This window comes from Scylla paramamosain, chromosome 23 (assembly GCF_035594125.1).
Source record: "Scylla paramamosain isolate STU-SP2022 chromosome 23, ASM3559412v1, whole genome shotgun sequence".
In the NCBI taxonomy this organism is placed as follows: Eukaryota; Metazoa; Arthropoda; class Malacostraca; order Decapoda; family Portunidae; genus Scylla; species Scylla paramamosain.
In genome coordinates, this window is record NC_087173.1 from 7,940,486 (window position 1) to 7,959,626 (window position 19,141).

General features: G+C 42.5%; 1 long non-coding RNA gene and 1 other non-coding gene across 3 annotated transcripts in view; both read left to right on the plus strand.

The window, feature by feature from the left end:
• LOC135112097 (uncharacterized) overlaps positions 1-19,141 on the plus strand; it is a 210,882-nt gene that overhangs the window by 56,265 nt on the left and 135,476 nt on the right. The gene's annotated exons all lie outside the window — the stretch shown is intronic.
• Trnaq-cug (transfer RNA glutamine (anticodon CUG)) lies at positions 10,888-10,959 on the plus strand. Its single transcript has one exon. It is a non-coding gene; the product is annotated as a tRNA-Gln (tRNA).

A 19,141-nucleotide genomic window follows, 5' to 3' on the forward strand; every position in this document is an offset into this window, starting at 1 on the left:
TGAGAGAGAAAATATGTATAGGAATGAATGAAAGAAGGAAGCATGGAATGAATGAATATATGAGGTGGTAAAGTAACGAAAGAAATGAATGAAGAAAAGAGAGAAGAAACGGAAGTATGAAAAAGCAGTAACAGAGAAAAAAAAGCGAAGAATGAATGAATGAACGAAGGAAATACGGAAGAAGAAAAAACTGAATGGATGTTATAGAAGAAAAAATATAAAAAAAAATAGATAAATAAACGAAGGAAGAAGGAACGAACGTCTGTGTCATGGCGCTTCAGATCGTAATGTGTATGTAAATATTATGTATCTCTCACTATTGTTCCTTGCTGTCGTTTTTCCCCTCATCTCTTTCTCCGCCTCTCTTTCCCCTTATCTTTGCTTCTTTTTAGTACAGGAACGAAACGAGACTTTTATGCTTTTATAATGGCGGTGCTTTGTTTTGTTTTTGTTCTTTTCCTCTCTTTTTAACTTGAGTGTGTTTGTGCTGCTTGTGCTTCCGCTGAAGTGTTTTGCATCTTCCGTGGGAGTATTTGCGTGGGAGGAGGAGGACGAGGAGGGAGGAGGAGGAGGAGGAATACAAAGGAACACAATGAAGAGCAAACTGTAGCAGATCTGTTCGCCATTTGAAGGAGAGGAGAGGAGGAGGAGGAGGAGGAGAAGGAGAAGGAGGAGAAGAAGAAGGAGGAGGAGGAGGAGGAGGAGGAGGAGGAGGAGGAGGAGGAGGAGGAGAAGAAGGAGGAGGAGGAGGAGGAGGAGGAGTGGTATGTTTTATGAATGTAACATGAAAGATTCAGTAGTGTGTTTGATTGCGGAGTTTGAAGTAAAGGTTCAAGTGTGTGTTCTCCCACACACTCTTCTTGAATGCAATCTGGGTCAGGGACTGAATAAAACATAATCTGCTTGGTATTATTCATAAAATAAACTAGCAGTGTGTAAAACGACTGTGAGGAGGAGGTGCAGCATGTAAACTCGGGTCTTGCTTTAATTGCTGGAGTGTCTGAGTGCCTTGGATTGCTCGAGTTTTGGAGCGAACAAGAATTCCTTGTTGGTTTTGGTTTTATGAGTGGAAATATTGAGGTAAATATCGTGCTAGTATTATTTTTCTCGTGTTCTGGATCGGCATGTCTGTTATTCTTAGGTCTGAGTGGTTGGCCTGCAGATACTGGAAGCTCGACTGGTTGTTCCCGCCATTGGCAGTGTAGGCAGGGCTTGTCAAGTGATTTCCCGTTGAGGCTCATGCAGATCCGCGGTGCTTCCTGAGTCACGGCCACTGGAATGCAAGGTTTCATATGGATGATCTGGAGCCACGCGACGCTCACTGAATAATTGCCAGCTGCCGGAGAGACTCCCACACGGGACGCTGCACACAGCACAGGTGTGCACTGACCGCTCGCCCGCCATGTAGGGGGGAAAAAAAGGAATGGATAAGATATGACGTGAGGATGTACTGTCATTCAATTGTCCATTAACACACCGCACTCACTCCAACAGTGTTTTGTTTTTATTCAATCTTAAGTCCTCAGATCTGCCGACGATCTCTCTGAAAAAATTGACAACAGATAGATTATTGGCAGATCAGAGGATTTGCGTGATGGAGAACACTAAACACAGTGGAAGTGTGTGTGACAAGTTACTCAACATCTGACTATGATGACACGAGAGTGCAGTGACTTGTGTTGTAAGAGAAGGGGAACGTTCGATTGATCGTTATTATTGATTGTATTGAGATGAAAATATTACGAGAAGTCAAGATCCTTATATAAATACGTTGTGTGGTCCAAAAATCCCCTTACCTCAAATAACTTTTTCCTGCCCACCCTCGAAGTACGAAGGAGTAAAAAGCAAAGTCGTGTTTTGAGGATACATGGATAAAGGTGGGGATGTCTGGCGATACATGGTGTATGTGAGTGGTGTGGCGCGGCGTGAGTGGTGTGAGTGGTGGCGGGATTTACTTGTTATCCTTGGTGTTGTCATGTTGTTGTGTGTCGCTGGGAAGTAATTGGTCGTCAGTGTGAGGCGGACTGGCAGTGCTGGAATCTTCCCTCACGGTCACTCCCGCTGCGTTCACTTTTATCTCACCCTGACAAGTAAATGGAAGGAAATATTTACTGTTGCAAAGTAATAAATATTCTTTAGCAAATTCACTTTTATGTCACCTTGATGAATGAATAACAGGAATATTCAAAACAAGATGCCAGACGAAAAAGGACGGACAAATCTGCTGATGGATGAGGAAATGCACGTCACTTCAAAGTTGCCCCGGACCAAAAAAAAAAAAAAAAAAAAAAAAAAACCCTAAAAAAGTCTCTTCGTTGCTCCTCAAACGTGACTTTCATTTAAATTTTCCGTGCATACTAAGAAGCGACTTTACTCACGCAATATTTTATGCCTCGATTCTTTATTATTTTGTATTAATTTTTCATCACTCTTCAAAGGCAGCGAAAGTTAATATTCCAGCTGGTGTGGCGCTGAGGCGAGGCCATGATTGGATGAGTGAGTGTGGGAAGAATGCGCGATAGGATGAGAGAGAGAGAGAGAGAGAGAGAGAGAGAGAGAGAGAGAGAGAGAGAGAGAGAGAGAGAGAGAGAGAGAGAGAGAACGCTGAATAATATTAACGAAAGCATCGCCAACTGAAAGCAAAATTAAAAGAAAAAAGTCGCTTTTGTACATTTGAATATAAATTAGTAAAAAATAAATAAACTCGGTAGATAGTAAGAGAATAGACTTGGCAACACAAAAATACCAAGGAAACACTGAATAATGAAAATAATAGGACAGATTTTCACTTCAGAATAAACTAATATCTACTACTACTATTGTTATTACCACCACCACCACCACCACCACCACCACCATTAGGCAGTCCCTGGTGGGCATTGCAGGAGGTTAATTTACTTGCTATTGATAAGGGAGATTCCGTGGCGGCGACAGTGAGGTTATTGGGTATTGGATTCCCTTCCCGTACGTTAGCACAGGTGCAGCGGGAGTGTGTCGCGCGCGTCCCTCATTTAGACGCTGGTTTTTCCCCTCCTGTCCTTGCAGGTGGTGCTAGTGGTGGTGTGATTATCAGTATGGTTGTTCTTGGGGGTGGTGGTGGTGGTAGTGTTGATAGTGGTGGTGTAGAGTTGGTAGTGTTCTAGTAATACTGACGAGAGTAGTATTACAGTAACCACAACGACAACAACAATAACAAACTATTACTACTACTACTACTACTACTACTACTACTACTACTACTACTACTACTATACAACTTCCACTACCATTATCATCAACATCATTACTGTTAACCATTATTACTACCACCATCATCACCACTATTATTAACATTATTACTTGTTACCACTATAATTACAACTGTACTACCACTTCTGCTACTGTTCGCATCATTACTGCCACGTCACATCGTCATCACCATCACCACGAGTCTCAGGGAAGCAGGTGCGGCAGCAAGGCAAGCGAGGGTAAGTGGCGGGGCGTCACCGGTACCCTCATCGCCGCGTCCTCGTCCCTGTCCTCGCCGGCCTCGTCTCGGTCACATTTCCAGGTGTCGGCCGCGGCGAGATAGCATCGCTGCATTTTCCCTCAAGATAATTACATGTCATGGAGGGATATTAGCTCCAGGCTCGCCGCTCCTCTCTCGGGGGAGAAAAGGCCCCTCTGAACTTTTCCTCTCGTCTGCTTTGATGTGTTTTTTTTCCTTCCTTCCCTATTTCCTACCTTCCTTTTCCTGTTTTTTTTCTTTTTTGTAGTTTCCGTCAGGTTTTTTTTTTCATTTTTTTTTATATATATATTTTTAAGCCGCCCATTTCTTACCCTTTTTGTTTGAGGTGGGAGGCGGGAAGGGAAAGAGGTGGGGGGGGAGGGGGGGGTGACTGTGTTTACATTCGTGAAGGTTGACCAAAGGCGGACACTTTTCTTTTTCTTTTTTTTTTTTTTATATAATGTTTGTTTGGACCTGGTTACACATCATGCCGTTAGTGTGTTTGTTGCTTCATATACGTATACATTATCATTTATCTTGTGTATTTATTTATTTATTTATTTTTACCATATTCACTGTTTATTTACTGTGTTTTGCTTACTTTGTTTTATGACTTTATCGCCTAAATGTTTACGTCTTCTTTTATTTTGTCTTTATTTTATTCTCGTCTTTTGTTTTTGTCTTCATATTCTCTTCTTTTATGTTGCTTTTATTGTCTTGCGTCGCCGTCTTTTCTTTAACTCGAGAGAGAAACAAGAAACCACAAACATGTTATTATTTTGATTTCATCCTTGCTATCTGTTATTAAGTATTATTCTATTTTCCTTGACATTAAACTCATATTCTTCTCTTTTATTTTCTGTTCCATGGTCTTTCATTTATGACATTGAGTTTTTTTTTTTTTTTTTGGTATTTTGTTAATTTGTTTTCTGCTCCAAGCTTCTCATCACTCATTCTCTTTATTTTCTCTTCTTTAACATCTTTCATCCTTTAATTATACTCTTTTTTTTGTACATGACATTTAATTTTCCTCTAGCGTCATCTCCTTCATTTAATCATATTTATATTCACGCACTTTTACATATTTTGCCTTCTTTCATCTTTTATCTTTCCTTAATTTATTTTTTTTCTTAATGTTATCCTTTCATATGCTTTTTATTTAATCTTTTTTTCTCTTTCATCCAGTTCCTTTGGCTTTTTCCCCTTTTTTACTCCAATCATATTAGTGTGTTCCCTTTTTGTTTCCTTTCCTTCCTTCCTTTTTTTTTCCTTTTCCTCTCTCACCTTTCCTTTTACTTTTCCTTTTTATCCCTCTTCATTCTTTAACGTTTTCCTTTTCTTTTTGTCTTGTTTTTTTCACTTTTTTTCTTTTCCTCTTCTTTTTCTTTTAACTTTCACTTTTTGCTTGCTTACTTTCTGTATATACCTTCCTTCCTTCCTTCATCCCTCCCCTCCCTCCTTCCCTCGCTCCCTCCCAACCAACCATTCTTTCTCCCAGCATTCATATCTCAGTTTTTCTCCCCCGCCAACTTTCCCGCGAGGCAGTTGGGAACCCGCTCAAACACGCACCGGTACCCTCTTTTACGGACGGACAGGTGGAATGTGATCCGATTACCTGTGTGCATTGGGCTCGAGAACTTCCAGCGGACAGTTTGGAGTTTGTGCCGAGGAAGGAGCTGAGGTGCGAGTGACGGGGGAGACTAGGGGCGTTCATTTTGGCTCATTGGCTGCGGAGTTTGATTGGATTTGTGTTTGAAAGACTCAGGTTCATGTGTTAAAGACGCTTTGTTCTGTAATGAGGTGTATCGTCAGGGTCGCACAGATGGTTAGTGTGTTAGGTTAAGGTGGTTCGTGCGTTAGATTAGGATTATTTGTGTTGGATTAAGATTTTTGTATTAAATAGAGATTAAGGTCCATTTATTTATTCGCTTTGTTCTTTCATCACTGGTACCTTCAGAGGTCACGGATGTGGTTACGGTGTTGGGTGAGGATGATTTGTTTGTTAGATTGGGATTATTACTGTTATATTGCGACTAACCCATGTTTTTAAAGGCGTTCTTCTATAATGAGGGGTATCTTAGTGTGTTAAATTAAGATGGTTAGTGTTAGGATTCTTTCTGTTAGGTTATCGCTAAGGTCCATGTTTTTTCATTGCTGTGTTCTCTCATCAGGGCATCTACAGAAGTTATACACGGCTACTTGATTTCTCACGGGTGTTTTTCGTTTTTCTAAAGTTACTTGGCCTTGGAAAATGAAAAAAATTGATGCAGTTATTCTGAAACTTTAATTTTCCTTTCCTCTCCATATATTAACATAAAGCATGCATGTTTAAGATCAATTAAATAAATAAAAGTTGCTGAAATAAGTAACGAAGCCTTCTGGGTAAGAATAACTTTTGAGATTTATTCCAATAATCACTGTTTGTACATTGGCTCAAGTCTAAAAGAAACGTAATACTTTGCCGCTACTTCGCGAGATTAGCTGGAAGGAGGTCATTGTCGTGATGGATTGACCCTTATATCTGTCAGTGGGGTCAGGGCGCCGGAAGCCGTGGATTAGCGAGCTGCTGGGGTGAGAGATTCTTGTCACTACACACGATAGGGGCTTCCGAGTGTTAAGTTTGATAAAGTTTTGGTAATAAGTTTGTTCTACGACATAAATCAGTTTTCTTGTTTCGTTTTCTTTGATCTAATCGCTTTCTCTTTATCTTCTTTTATTTTCCTTTCGTACTTTTTACTCTCTTCTTCGGCATCAATCAGTTTCGTTACATTTTCTATGTTCTAATTACTTTCTTCTTAATTATCTTATTTTCCTTTCATATTCTCTTCTCAATTATATATTTGGCTTTCCTTTGATGTCTTTATATAGATTTTTATGTAACGATCATTTTAACTTAATTATCTTCGATATGAATCAGTTAGGTGTGTGTGTGTGTGTGTGTGTGTGTGTGTGTGTGTGTGTGTGTGTGTGTGTGTGTGTGTGTGTGTGTGTGTGTTTTCTTTCTTGAGTTTATATTGAAGATTTGTTGTCCTCAATAAATATTCCTGAAAGAGAGAGAGAGAGAGAGAGAGAGAGAGAGAGAGAGAGAGAGAGAGAGAGAGAGAGAGAGAGAGAGAGAGAGAGAGAGAGAGAGAGAGAGAGAGAGAGAGGAAAGAAATAACTAAAAAGTCTACGTTTCTGGCAAACCACATTTGACTTACTTTGTTACTTTGTCGTAGGGACGCGGAGACTGGGACTTAACACCACAGTAGAGGCACGGACTAACTTAGCATCCTGACTGACAAATTCACCGCTGCCTTGCGCTATAAATCACTCCTTATGTAACGATTGTGGCATGACCTATGTTGTGTGTCCTGAGAGTGAAGGATGATGGGAGGGTGAGACTCGTATGTTTCAAGGATGGAGTAGCGAGTCTTACTTCTTGTTTCGTAGTAAATCTTTGCTACCGTTCTCCGTTGATTTCCTCATAAATTATTCCTTTGGTAATGGTCGCGGCATGACTTACTGCATGTAAAGAGTAAGTGGTAAGGAGTAAGAACTATGAATCGTTTGTTTGGACGATGGAAAGAGTGGTGGAGCCGCACACCACAACAAAACGATGCAGACTCGAAAGGAAAAAAGAATGAAAGAATAATTCAGATATCTTTTGAAAGGAGTACACACGTCGTTATATATATTTTAAAAAATTGGAAGATTTGTGGAAACAGGCTTCTCAAATATTTGCCTATGAAAGTAATGCCTGACAAAGTAATAAAAAAGTTGAGCCTCAAAACTGAACTTGAAAAAACAAAACATAATCCAAAAAAATCCACGAGAAAAAAAGAGCCAATAAAGTAAAATTTAAACAAATAATATGAAACATTCCGTTGTTTCGGAGGCAGTAAGTGAAACATTCTCAGGAAATACAGATATGTAGTTAAGGAAAAACATTTATGAAAAAAAAGACCAATTTGCTCGTCAAACGAAGTGGAAAAACTTAAAACATATCCCACTTTAGATAGACCATCACAAAAAAATAAATAAATAAAAATAAATAAATAAAAAAAATATATAGAAGAGAAAGAAATAGATATCCCACTTTACACAGACCATTCCCAGACGAGAAAGAAAACATATTGTCTTTAAAAATGATATAGAAGAGGAGAAAAAAATCATCCCATATAAAACCATTCCTCCACAAACACCCTATATATATCCTCCCATACACAGCAGCCCTCACCATGGCCATGTCACGTGTGTGTGTTTGAGCCGCGCCACGTAGCGAGCGCGGCATCCACCTCCTATTCACCGGAAGCCAGTCTAAAGCCACTATTGTGTTCGTTCCAGGGATTTGTAGATATTTCTCCGGTGTTGTATCTGGCTTCTGCGTGCAACTTATTTTAAACTGTATGATCTAGCGTGCTTCCTTTGTTGGCTGGGTCATCTCTGTACCTGCGCTGCTGTATCTCCTCCCACTGCACAGCGATAATTCTCCTTCAGGTATATTTTCCTCGCAAACATAACACCCTCAGAATTTTCCCCCCAGGTCATTCTCCTTCTGACAGATAATTTAGGTTAGTTCAGATTAAGTTTTGGGGAATTTCTCAAGGAGGGAAGTTATTTTTGGGTAAATATTTTATGGTTGAGTCTTCTTAGGTGAAATTTACTGGTCGGCTTCATTATGCACGCGCGTGAGACCGTGTGTGTGTGGGGGGAGGGGGTAATTTACGATAGTTTTGGTCTTGACCGCTCTGAAGGACAGCTGTGACTCTCGGAAGGGTGTCAGAGCTCGTAGGGACCGATCTATGGGTAAAGTTGAGAACTCACGCAGCACGTCTTGCTCAAAGGGAACAGTAACCTTCCTCTGTCACTGAAAAAATCCTTAGTGACCTGAGCGAGATTCAAACTTACGCATGTTGTGAGTTAGCCTTCCGTGTGTGTGTGTGTGTGTGTGTGTGTGTGTGTGTGTGTGTGTGTGTGTGTGTGTGTGTGTGTGTGTGCGTGTGCCGAGTTTATGACTTGAAAATACATCCCTGGGTCCACTTTTTAATCATGATATAAGGATGTACGTACGCCTAAAAACACAAAAGGGAAAAAAAAATCTCATATCCGGATAACTGCACTGAAAACCACGATAAACAATAGCATAGAATGATAGAAAGGGTTAATATAATCACCCCATTTTTATTTCCTCCCCATGTAATTACCCATAGATTTCAAACTATCTACTTTCTCATCATTTCTGTTCAGTATTGAGTAAATGGTGCGTCAGATGCTTTAACTGTTGTAATTTTTCTTTTTTGTTGGTGGGCGGCGTGGGAGTCAAAGGACAACGAGGGTAATGGAAAGTACTTAGTAAATTGTTCGTGATTTAAGTTCGTGTCGTAAGTTCTCGTGGGCGTCAGTTTCGGTGAGGGAGTGAAGTGGAAACGACTTGAAAATACGACGTTATTGCGACTTACGACGCCCCACTCATCTAGCTCACTGCGGTACTATGTTGTGCCTGGCCGCCTCTTTACACACACACACACACACACACACACACACACACTGTCGGTCATTCCTTCATTCATTCATTCATTCATTCATTCATTCATTCATTCATTCATTCAGTCAGTCAGTCAGTCAGTCAGTCAGTCAGTCAGTCAGTCAGTCTGTCTGTCCCTCACTCATTCACTCATTCACAAAATACAAAAATCACAAATAGAAAAGCGAGTCAAGGCAACGATACACACACACACACACACACACACACACACACACACACACACACACACACACACACACACACACACACACACACACACACACACACACACACACACACACACACACACACACACACACACACACACACACACACACACACACACACACACGGGTCGTTGCTACTTACCACTTGCCAGCAACTGTGAGAAAACGTTTTAAAGCCGCATTTTCCAGTAGTCTTTGTGTTGGCCGCTTGTGTACTTTGCCCGCGCTTCTAACCTCTTGCACTCCACAACAGTTCCGGCAGCGAGGGCGTGGCTTATGTTAGGTTAGGTTAGAGGTCAGATAATTGTTTTGATTACATTATGTTTACGTTCGGTTTGGTTATGGCCAAGTTCAGTAATGGTGTGATCAGGTTAATTCACGTTAGGTTAAGATCAGTCAGGTTAGTTTAGGTTAGGTTGGGTTAGGTTAGGTTAGGATAGGTTGAGTTCGGTTGGGTTACGTTGGGTGATGTCAGATTAGGTCGGGTTAGGTTTGGTTAGTTTAGTAGACAAGTTGTTACACTAAGAACAAGATATGCATTGTGATATATTAGGTGGCAAAGATAATACAGTAAAAGATAAGATACTAAATGAAGTGTGCAAAATAATAAATCAAGTAGATAGGATACCATATTATGGGACTAGATACCTTGTGGAGAGGATAACATGCCACATTAAGATCTATAGACCACACTAATGCAAAGACAAAGTGAAAATTACTATGAATTATACTCACCAAACCTTCCTTTTCCACTCATGCAAGGACCAATCACACTTACGACTTCCTAAATAAGTAGTGCAATTTTATACACAACACAGTCTTCGGGGAACGTGTTGTTTAATAATATGAATCTTTATTAGGAGGAAAAGACAGTAGAATAAAGGGTTTAAGGGCCGTACTGAAGGCTGGGTTAATGAGATGCATGCAGGATGATAAATAACTGTGGCTTAATTGAAGGAGCAGAGGTTGACGTGGTCGGTAAGAGGAAATTGCAGTGGGTAGGGTAGTAAAGAAGAATTAGATGTGTGAGGAGAGGAGGGGATGTGGAAATAGTAGCAGTAACAGGAGGAGGAGGAATAGAAACCGTAAAAGAAATAGGAGGAGGAGAATTAGAAAGAATATTAGTAAGAGGAGGAGGATTAGAAATAGTAGTAGTAGGAGGAGGAGGAGGAATAGAAACTGTAAAAGAAATAGGAGGAGGAGAATTACAAGGGATATTAGTAAGAGGAGTAGGATTATAAATAGTAGTAGTAGTAGGAGGAGGAGGAGGAGGAGGAGGAGGAGGAGGAGGAGGAGGAGGAGGAGGAGAAACAGTAGCGAGAGGAAGAGGAGGAGATGAAAGGGTATCAAAAGAAGAAAAAAAAACAAGCGGGAGGAGGAAGAGAAGGAAGAATAATAATTAATAGCAGCAGCAGTAAAATCAGCCTTGAGAAGAGAAGAAAAAACATAAATATGAACGTAAATAATTTGAAAAGAGAAAAGGAGAGAAATGGAACAGTAAAAGGAGATGAAGTAACACCACCACCACCACTACCAACACCACCACCACCACCACCACGACTACCAACAACAACAACAACAGGAGCACAGGCAGTATCAGAGAGAGAGTACCAGGGGCGCATGCAGTACCGCGACTCAAGGCACCAGACCCCCACTGAAATCCTCGGGGTCCCATGGTGTAATGGTTAGCACTTTGGACTCTGAATCCAACAATCCGAGTTCGAATCTCGGTGGGACCTAATATCTGTAAGTTTGATTTTTTGTTTTCTTTCATTTTTATTTATTTTTGTGTGAGAGTGGTAAGGGGATATAGATAGAGGAGGAAGTGGGAGAAGAGTAAGAAGTAGAAGAAGGGGGGGGTAGCAGTAAAGGCAACAATATGCAAACAGTAACAAAGTGAGGAACAAGACACACACGGATTATGGGAATAGAAGAATAGAGGAAGAAAAAGAGGAAGAAGAAGAAGTAGAATAAACAGTAGCAACAGCAAAAGCAGAAGAGGAAGTGAAGCAGGAGCAGCAATAACAGCTGGAAGATGATGAAAAGAGATGAAAAAAGAGGATGGAAGAGAGGAAAAAAGAAAGAGAAAAAGAAGACAGACGGAATGCAGGAGCAGAAACACAGTAGAGGGAACAATCAATTGATAGGCATGGAGATAAAGGACGGGAGAGAAAGGAAGAGGAGGATGAAGTAGAGCAAAACAAAAATACTGGAAGCGGAAGAGGGAGCATTAATAACGGTAGAAGGATAAGGAATAGGTATAAAGGATAATAAAGCGAAGGAAGAAGACAACAATAACAACAACAACGAGGAGAAAGGCGAGGAACAATAACAGTAGAAGGATAAGAGGTAAAGAGGTAGAGGACGGTAGAGGGAAGGAGGAAGGCTACAATAACGAGGGGAAAGAGGAACAAAAATAACAGTACCAATAAGATAAAGAAATAAAATGGAAGAGGAGGGATGGAAGGTTTCTAGACACTAATCCTTTAATTTTTTGACGACCGCTTTTGACTCCGGAGACTGGCACCTCACTGGGCTTTTTTCTTATAATTTTGTTGCCTTTGGTCTATGCCCTTCCTAAATAAAAAAAAAAGAAAAAAAGACATGGAGGTATAAGATAGGGACATAAAGAAGAATAGGAGGAAGAGAAGGAAGAGGAGGAAGGGATGCAGCGGAGTGCTCATTACCCTTCCTGAAGACAACCTGAGGCGCTTCCTTCTTTTGTGAGGGACGTGAGAGTCTTGTCATTCTGTTTTTTTGGCTCAATGTCCTCACGACCAACTAGTTACCTGGTGTCTTTTTTTTTTTCTGAGGCATTATTTAAGCCAGAGACAAGTGCTCCTGCCTTAACGACCCTGTGATGGCTAACAAGCTGATTATCTTCCACACAACCCATTAATGTCTCTTTTTTTTCCACCTTTTTTTCCCTTTGTTTTTCTTATCCCTTGCATTCTTTGTTGTGGTTCTATACTTGATGTTATTTTGGGGGTTTTAAAGAGCTGGTGCGTGGGAGGAGAGGAGGAGAGGGGCTAGGTGGTGGTAGTAGTAGTTGTAATTGTTGTTGATGTTGTTGTTGTTGTTGTTGTTGTTGTTGTTGTTGTTGTTGTTCATTGCATTAACGTAATCTCCGTGTAATCTCTGGTTACCTTTGTTTATATTACGAGAGAGAGAGAGAGAGAGAGAGAGAGAGAGAGAGAGAGAGAGAGAGAGAGAGACACCCAGCACATAGTTTGGTCCCCTTTGTGACTATTATCATTGTCGTTAACCTCTCACCGTGCTGCAGTTGAGTTGATCTTCACAATGTTGATCACGTGACCTTTTGAAGGTTTGCATCACTCCCACAACCCACCCCTTAACAAGCCTCTAATTAGGTTGTTAACTTCAGAGGCGCTTCTGTGTCCGTTGTGACTCTTGTTTTTCATTAATACCTTCCTAACGAGCAACTGGCGGAGCACTGCCCTGTTTATCCCCTCCTCCTCCTCCTCCTCCTCCTTCCGGTAACCTGTTTACTAGGACCCGCTAGTTTTTCTGGGCCTTGCAAAATTACTATATTTGGATAATTAGATCCTTAAAAGCTGTCAGATCCTTGTGGTTCCCCTTCCCCCATCCTCCCTCCCCGCCCCTTCTGTCCTCTTCCCTTCCTCCCTCTCTCGTACCCTCTTACCTGACCTCCTTTCTCGCCTGCCTTCTTAACTTCCCCTCATCCTTTCCTCCCATCTTCCCTCCTCCAGTCTTCCTCACCTCCCTCTTTACCTCCTTATCTCCTTATCTTCTCTCTCCACTTCCTATCCTCCCTTCCCTTCATCATGAACACCTATTTCCTTCCTCTGTCCTTCCTTCTCCATCTCTGTTCCCCCTCCCCCCGTGTTCCTGCTGTTAAGTCCCGGCCAGTCATCTTTCCCCTACTAAATATTGTCACGGTGCTCTGTCTGTTGTTAGGTTCTTTAATGCTCGTTTGTTTGTATTAGCTCTCTGCCTTCTCCTCCTCCCTCCTCCTCCTCCTCCTCCTCCTCCTCCTCCTCCTCCTCCTCGTTCATCTTCAAAGCATTTATTTCCTTCCCACCGTGGCTTCCTGTGGCTTCTTCCCTGCCGCGCCCCCACAGTCTTGGCAACACCCTCGCCTTTCCTCCATGAATTGTATGGGAGGTGCAGGCTGGAGTGGAGTGGCTTGTGCTCTCTCTCTCTCTCTCTCCTCTCTCTCTCTCTCTCTCCTCTCCTCTCTCTCTCTCTCTCTCCTCTCCTCTCTCTCTCTCTCTCTCTCTCTCTCTCTCTCTCCTCTCCTCTCCTCTCCCTCTCCTCCCCTTTCCCCTCCCCTTTCCTCCTAATCCATCCACTCCCCACATCACCCATCCCTACCCATCCTCACCTCTCCTCTCCCTTCTCCTCCCTTCCCCTCCCTTTCCCTTTCCTCCTAATCCATCCCCTATCGACACCACCCATTCCCTCCCCTGCCCATCCCCTCCCTGCCAAAATGTGGTGGAGAGAGGCGTAGACAGATGCGCCGCGCCACCAGGATTTGGGTGGGTGCAGGGGAGGGTATTTTAATCTGGCTGGGATACCGTTTTCCACCGCGGGCAGGGAAGCGCGGACATGTTTGGGAAAAGATGGAGTGGAAGCCGCCGCTGGTTTGGATAGATTGATGAACTGGGAGGAGCTTCAAATGATTTCACTCGTTTTCTCCTCTCCACAAATACGTTCCGCTGCCGTTTTGTTATCCTTCGCCCTTCACTGGTCTGGGTGCTTTTCGTGTGTGTGTGTGTGTGTGTGTGTGTGTGTGTGTGTGTGTGTGTGTGTGTGTGTGTGTGTGTGTGTGTGCTTTTCCCCGCTGTAAAAGGTGAAGGGGAATTAAAGCGAAATACAGGTACATATTGTAGGGGAATGTGAAATTTTGGGAAATATATAGTCAGTGCTTTCTCTGTTTTCGTTTTAAAAAAGTGAATTTGTACGAAATAAAAAGAAAATACAAATGGGATATGTGATAACTTGGAAAGAAAAAAAAATGTTAGAGAATACCACTAGAGCATTTTTTTATATATATATATAATTTCTAAAGAAGGTAAAAAATATGAAATAAAAATATTTTTTGCCTTACAGATAAAAATTTTTTCTAGTAGAGAAATTGCGAGAAAATGCAATAACAAAATTTTCACCTTTACTTTTTTATACAGTGAACATGAAATAGAAAAACATAATAAAACAATGTAATCGTTTTCAAATAAAAAAAGAAGATAAATAAATAATTTACAAATGAAAGGATAAAGAGTAAAACTCGGCATATTAACTACAGTGAAAGAAGCTTAAAATAACCTCGGGGAATAGATATGAAATAGATGAAGAAAAGGTGTTTTTGTTTGTTCTGTGCTCTCATTGCATCTTTCAGAATATCCTATGCGTGGCTTTGTACTCGTGTCCTTGGAGTCGTCTTTCAGCAGGAGTGTTGCTGCGCCTGAGTGAGCCGCGTCCCCGTGTGTACCTTGGCGGGGCAGCCTGGCCGGAATACAAAGGAGGCCGGTGGAGTGGGAGGAGGTGGATGCGCATAACGCAAGGAGGAATATATTTTGAAGCGAATGTTGAGGGGGAGAAGAAAATTGCTTGTAGGATTTACTGGGGTTTGGCCCTTCCCCTGAGCAGATGAAAACGTCAAAGAGCATGAAAAACGAGTTGTAACGGAGAGGAGCTGCCAGAAAGGGTTGTCGTGTTGCCTCAAATGAACTAACCAGAGGGGCGGTGCGGTCCCCTCGAGGAATTGTGGACCTGGAGTGGCTGTTGGTGTCCCCGCCAGGCCGGTCACCATGGCGCCCGGCACTCAGTGGGGCTGCCCAGGGGACGCTGCCACATCTCCCTGAGGGTTTCGTTTCCTCCCCCGTCCTCCGAATGATGTGTTTCTCCTGTGGTGTTTCTTTGTTTTGACGTAATTCCGCTAAGGTGTAATGTTTGGTTTAGTGTTTATTGTTCTTTGGTTAACAGTGGTGATATTGGCGAACTTTTCATGATATTCCTTGAGTTACTTTTACCTATTCTTTTTTTTTTTCACTCAGTTCATCAGTCTGTTATTTGCGGTTTTTTCTTTCTTTATTTTTTTGTGTGTGCGTGTGCGTGCGTGCGTGAATGCATGCTTGCTTGTTTTTTGTTTGTTTGCTTGTTTTTTCGTTCGTTTCGTTTTCCTTTGTTATGTTTTTTTTAAGGGAGGGGAGTGAAAATCTTTCGAAGGATAGACTCTTTAACATCTTTCGTAGAGTTTATTGTTTCTTCTACCCATATGATTGACTCGTTGTCGGTGCTGTGTTTACTTTTCGTTAATGACACATTATTTTAGAGAATTTCTTCAGCCCATTTGTGACATGTATACTCACCACCTAATACATCACTTCATTGCAGGGGTAGCCACGTGTAAAGCTTGTATTTATTTATTTATACCCACATGTTTACTATCTAATACCTGGACTTGAAGGCTTAAATGTGGAAATACTCTTGAACAGAAAGATGTTGGGGAGTGTGAACAGCAAGTCTCCAGGCGAGGTCTCTCAGGTCCTTAGTGTCTCGCCTCCTCTATTCAGGGCTGAGCAGGTTTATACGTTCCTTGAGTATCGGGAAATCTGTGAAGCTAAGTAAGCCTCTTTCATACTCTCTCTCTCTCTCTCTCTCTCTCTCTCTCTCTCTCTCTCTCTCTCTCTCTCTCTCTCTCTCTCTCTCTCTCTCTCTCTCTCTCTCTCTCTCTCTCTCTCTCTCTCTCTCTCTCTGTGAACGTCAATAATGCATATAGTTTTTAATGGTTTCTTTTCTCACCCTTCCTTAATCAATCTCATTCATGTATTACTAAAGACTATAAGCTTGAAAAAAGTAGGCATATTATTACTTACATACCTACTTCTCAATACTTCAACATTAACCTTTCTGTTTATGTACGTAGGCATCTGTAAGCTTTCATTTGCTTATATATATATATTCGCTTATATTCCCTCCAAGAAAAGTGTAGCCAAGCAGCGCCACCTCACCAAGCCGCCACGAGGGCACGGCGGTTAATGTCATAAATCCGTTACGGGTCACAATTCTCCCTTTGTGTATCTCATAGGAAGGTATTTGTTATTTATTGTGATCTGTGTGTGTGTGTGTGTGTGTGTGTGTGTGTGTGTGTGTGTGTGTGTGTGTGTGTGTGTGTGTGTGTGTGTGTGTGTGTGTGTGTGTGTGTGTGAGTGAGTGAGTGAGTGAGTGAGTGATAGAGTCTGATGTGATGGTCTGATAGTATTGTGGACGAGGAGGAGGAGGAGGAGGAGGAGGAGGAGGAGGAGGAGGAGGAGGAGGAGGAGGAGGAGTGGCACTACCTTTAACACACACACACACACACACACACACACACACACACACACACACACACACACACACACACACACACACACACACACACACACACACACACACACACACACACACACACACACAGAGAGAGAGAGAGAGAGAGAGAGAGAGAGAGAGAGAGAGAGAGAGAGAGAGAGAGAGAGAGAGAGAGAGAGAGAGAGAGAGAGATTTCTAACGCTGACTTTACACATGGGAGTGGCATCATGCTTTTTTTCCCCCTCTTTTAACTCTCTCTCTCTCTCTCTCTCTCTCTCTCTCTCTCTCTCTCTCTCTCTCTCTCTCTCTCTCTCTCTCTCTCTCTCTCTCTCTCTCTCTCCATCATCTTTTTACTATACCGTCTTTCCCTTCATCACTTCCTCAGCACATTTTCTTCTCATTTCGAACCAGATCCTCCTTTGTTACCTTTCTTTACCTTCCTTTTCGGCACATATATCTTCTCTCTCTCTCTCTCTCTCTCTCTCTCTCTCTCTCTCTCTCTCTCTCTCTCTCTCTCTCTCTCTCTCTCTCTCTCTCTCTCTCTCTCTCTCTCTCTCTCTCGCTTTCGCTCTCCCTCTCTCATGGAAGTCACAAGAAGATTAAAGGAGAGGGAAGTTTGACATACGGCAGTCCCTCAGTGTCTCGCCATGACGGAGATGAGAACAGGAGCAGGAGAGGCGACCAGTGAATTTTCAAGATTAGGGATTCTTCACGAGGGATTTATGTTCTGAGAGTGTGCGGCGGGAAGGCAGGGGAAGATGAGGAGGAGAAGGAGGAGGAGGTGGAAGAGATGTGGCACAAGGAAGAGGAGGAGGAGGAAAGGAAAGAGAAAGATGGTGGTAGGGAAGGAGGATAAAGAGGAGATGTGATAAAAAAGAAGAGGAGAAGGAGGAGGAAGGGAAAGATGTGAACGAAGTAGAAGAGAAGGAGATGTAGCATGAGAAAGAGAAGGAGGAGAAGGAAGGGAAAGATGAGGAAATGGTGGTGAAGAAGGAAGAGAAAGAGATGTTAAACAAAGAAGAGGAGGAGAAGGAAGGAGAAGATGAGGAGAAGGTGGAAGAGAAAAAGATGTAGTACGAGGAAGAAGAGGAGGAGAAGGAAGGGAAAGATGAGGAGATAGTGGTGGAAAAGAAGGAGAAAGAGAAGATTTAGTACAAGGGAAGAGGAGAAGGAAGGGGAACACGAAGAGATGGTGGTGGAGAAGGAGAAAGAGAAGATTTAGTACAAAGAAGAGGAGGAGAAGGAAGGGGAAGACGAAGATATGGTGAAGGAGAAAGAGGAGATGTAGTAACAAGATGAGGAGAAGGAAGGGAAAGAAGAGGGGGGTGGTAGAACAGCGGAAACAGACGTAGAAGAAAGAAAAGGAGAAGGAAAGGAAATATATGGAAGTGTCAGAGGAGAAAGTGATGTAGAGCAAAGAAGAGGAGAAGAAAGAGGAAAGTGAGAGGTGGTATAGCAGAAGGAATTATAGAAGAAAGAGGCAAATGAGGAACAGGTGCTGAAAGAGAAGCAGGTGATGAAGTAGTAAGAGGAGAAGGAACAGGAAAGTAAGAGGCAGTATGGGAAGAGTAAAAGAAGAAGGAAGAGGAAATTAAGACGTATAGCAGGGGATAAAGAAGGAATAAGAGAAGGAGAAGGAGGCAAAAAAATGGGATGGTGGAATAGGAGAAGCAGGAGAATAACGAGGAGGAGGAAGCCGAAGAAAATGTATAGGAGGGGGGATGAAGAAGGAATAAGAAAAGGAGACAAAAAATGGGATGGTGGAATAGGAGAAGCAGGAGAATAACGAGGAAAAGGAGGAGGCTGAAGAAAGGAAGTGGGGTAATTATTTTATCTTTCTTGTTGTCTTGCCTTGTGGAGTGACTTAATTGTCTTTCAGTTTGTCTGCGTGTCCCATCAAGAGTGACGCTGATAAGAGGATACAACGATACACACACACACACACACACACACACACACACACACACACACACACACACACACACACACACACACACACACACACACACACACACACACACACACACACACACACACACACACACAGAGAGAGAGAGAGAGAGAGAGAGAGAGAGAGAGAGAGAGAGAGAGAGAGAGAGAGAGAGAGAGAGAGAGTACCCACAAAAAACACACACACAAAAAAAGAATTATTAAAAAAAAGGCTAGTTGTGTATATTTATCACACACACACACACACACACACACACACACACACACACACACACACACACACACACACACACACACACACACACACACACACACACACACACACACACACACACACACACACACACACACACACGGCAACACAAACCTGCATCTATTGAGTGCCAGCCTGCCTGCCTGCCTGCCTGCTTCCCTCCAGCCTCAGTGCAGCCAGCCCGGCGTGCGTGTCTCCTCGTTGTGCGTGTAATGGCCGGCTTGAGGCGCAATATAGGGCCATGCCGGCACACGAAACAGCGCATGCAGTAGTAGTTAGGGAAAAATGTTAAAGTTTAGCACGTGCGTTTGTACCTGTTTGTGTTCCTGTGTGTGTGTGTGGGGGGTGTGTGGGTGTTGGGGGAAGGAGAGTACTCACCATCAAAC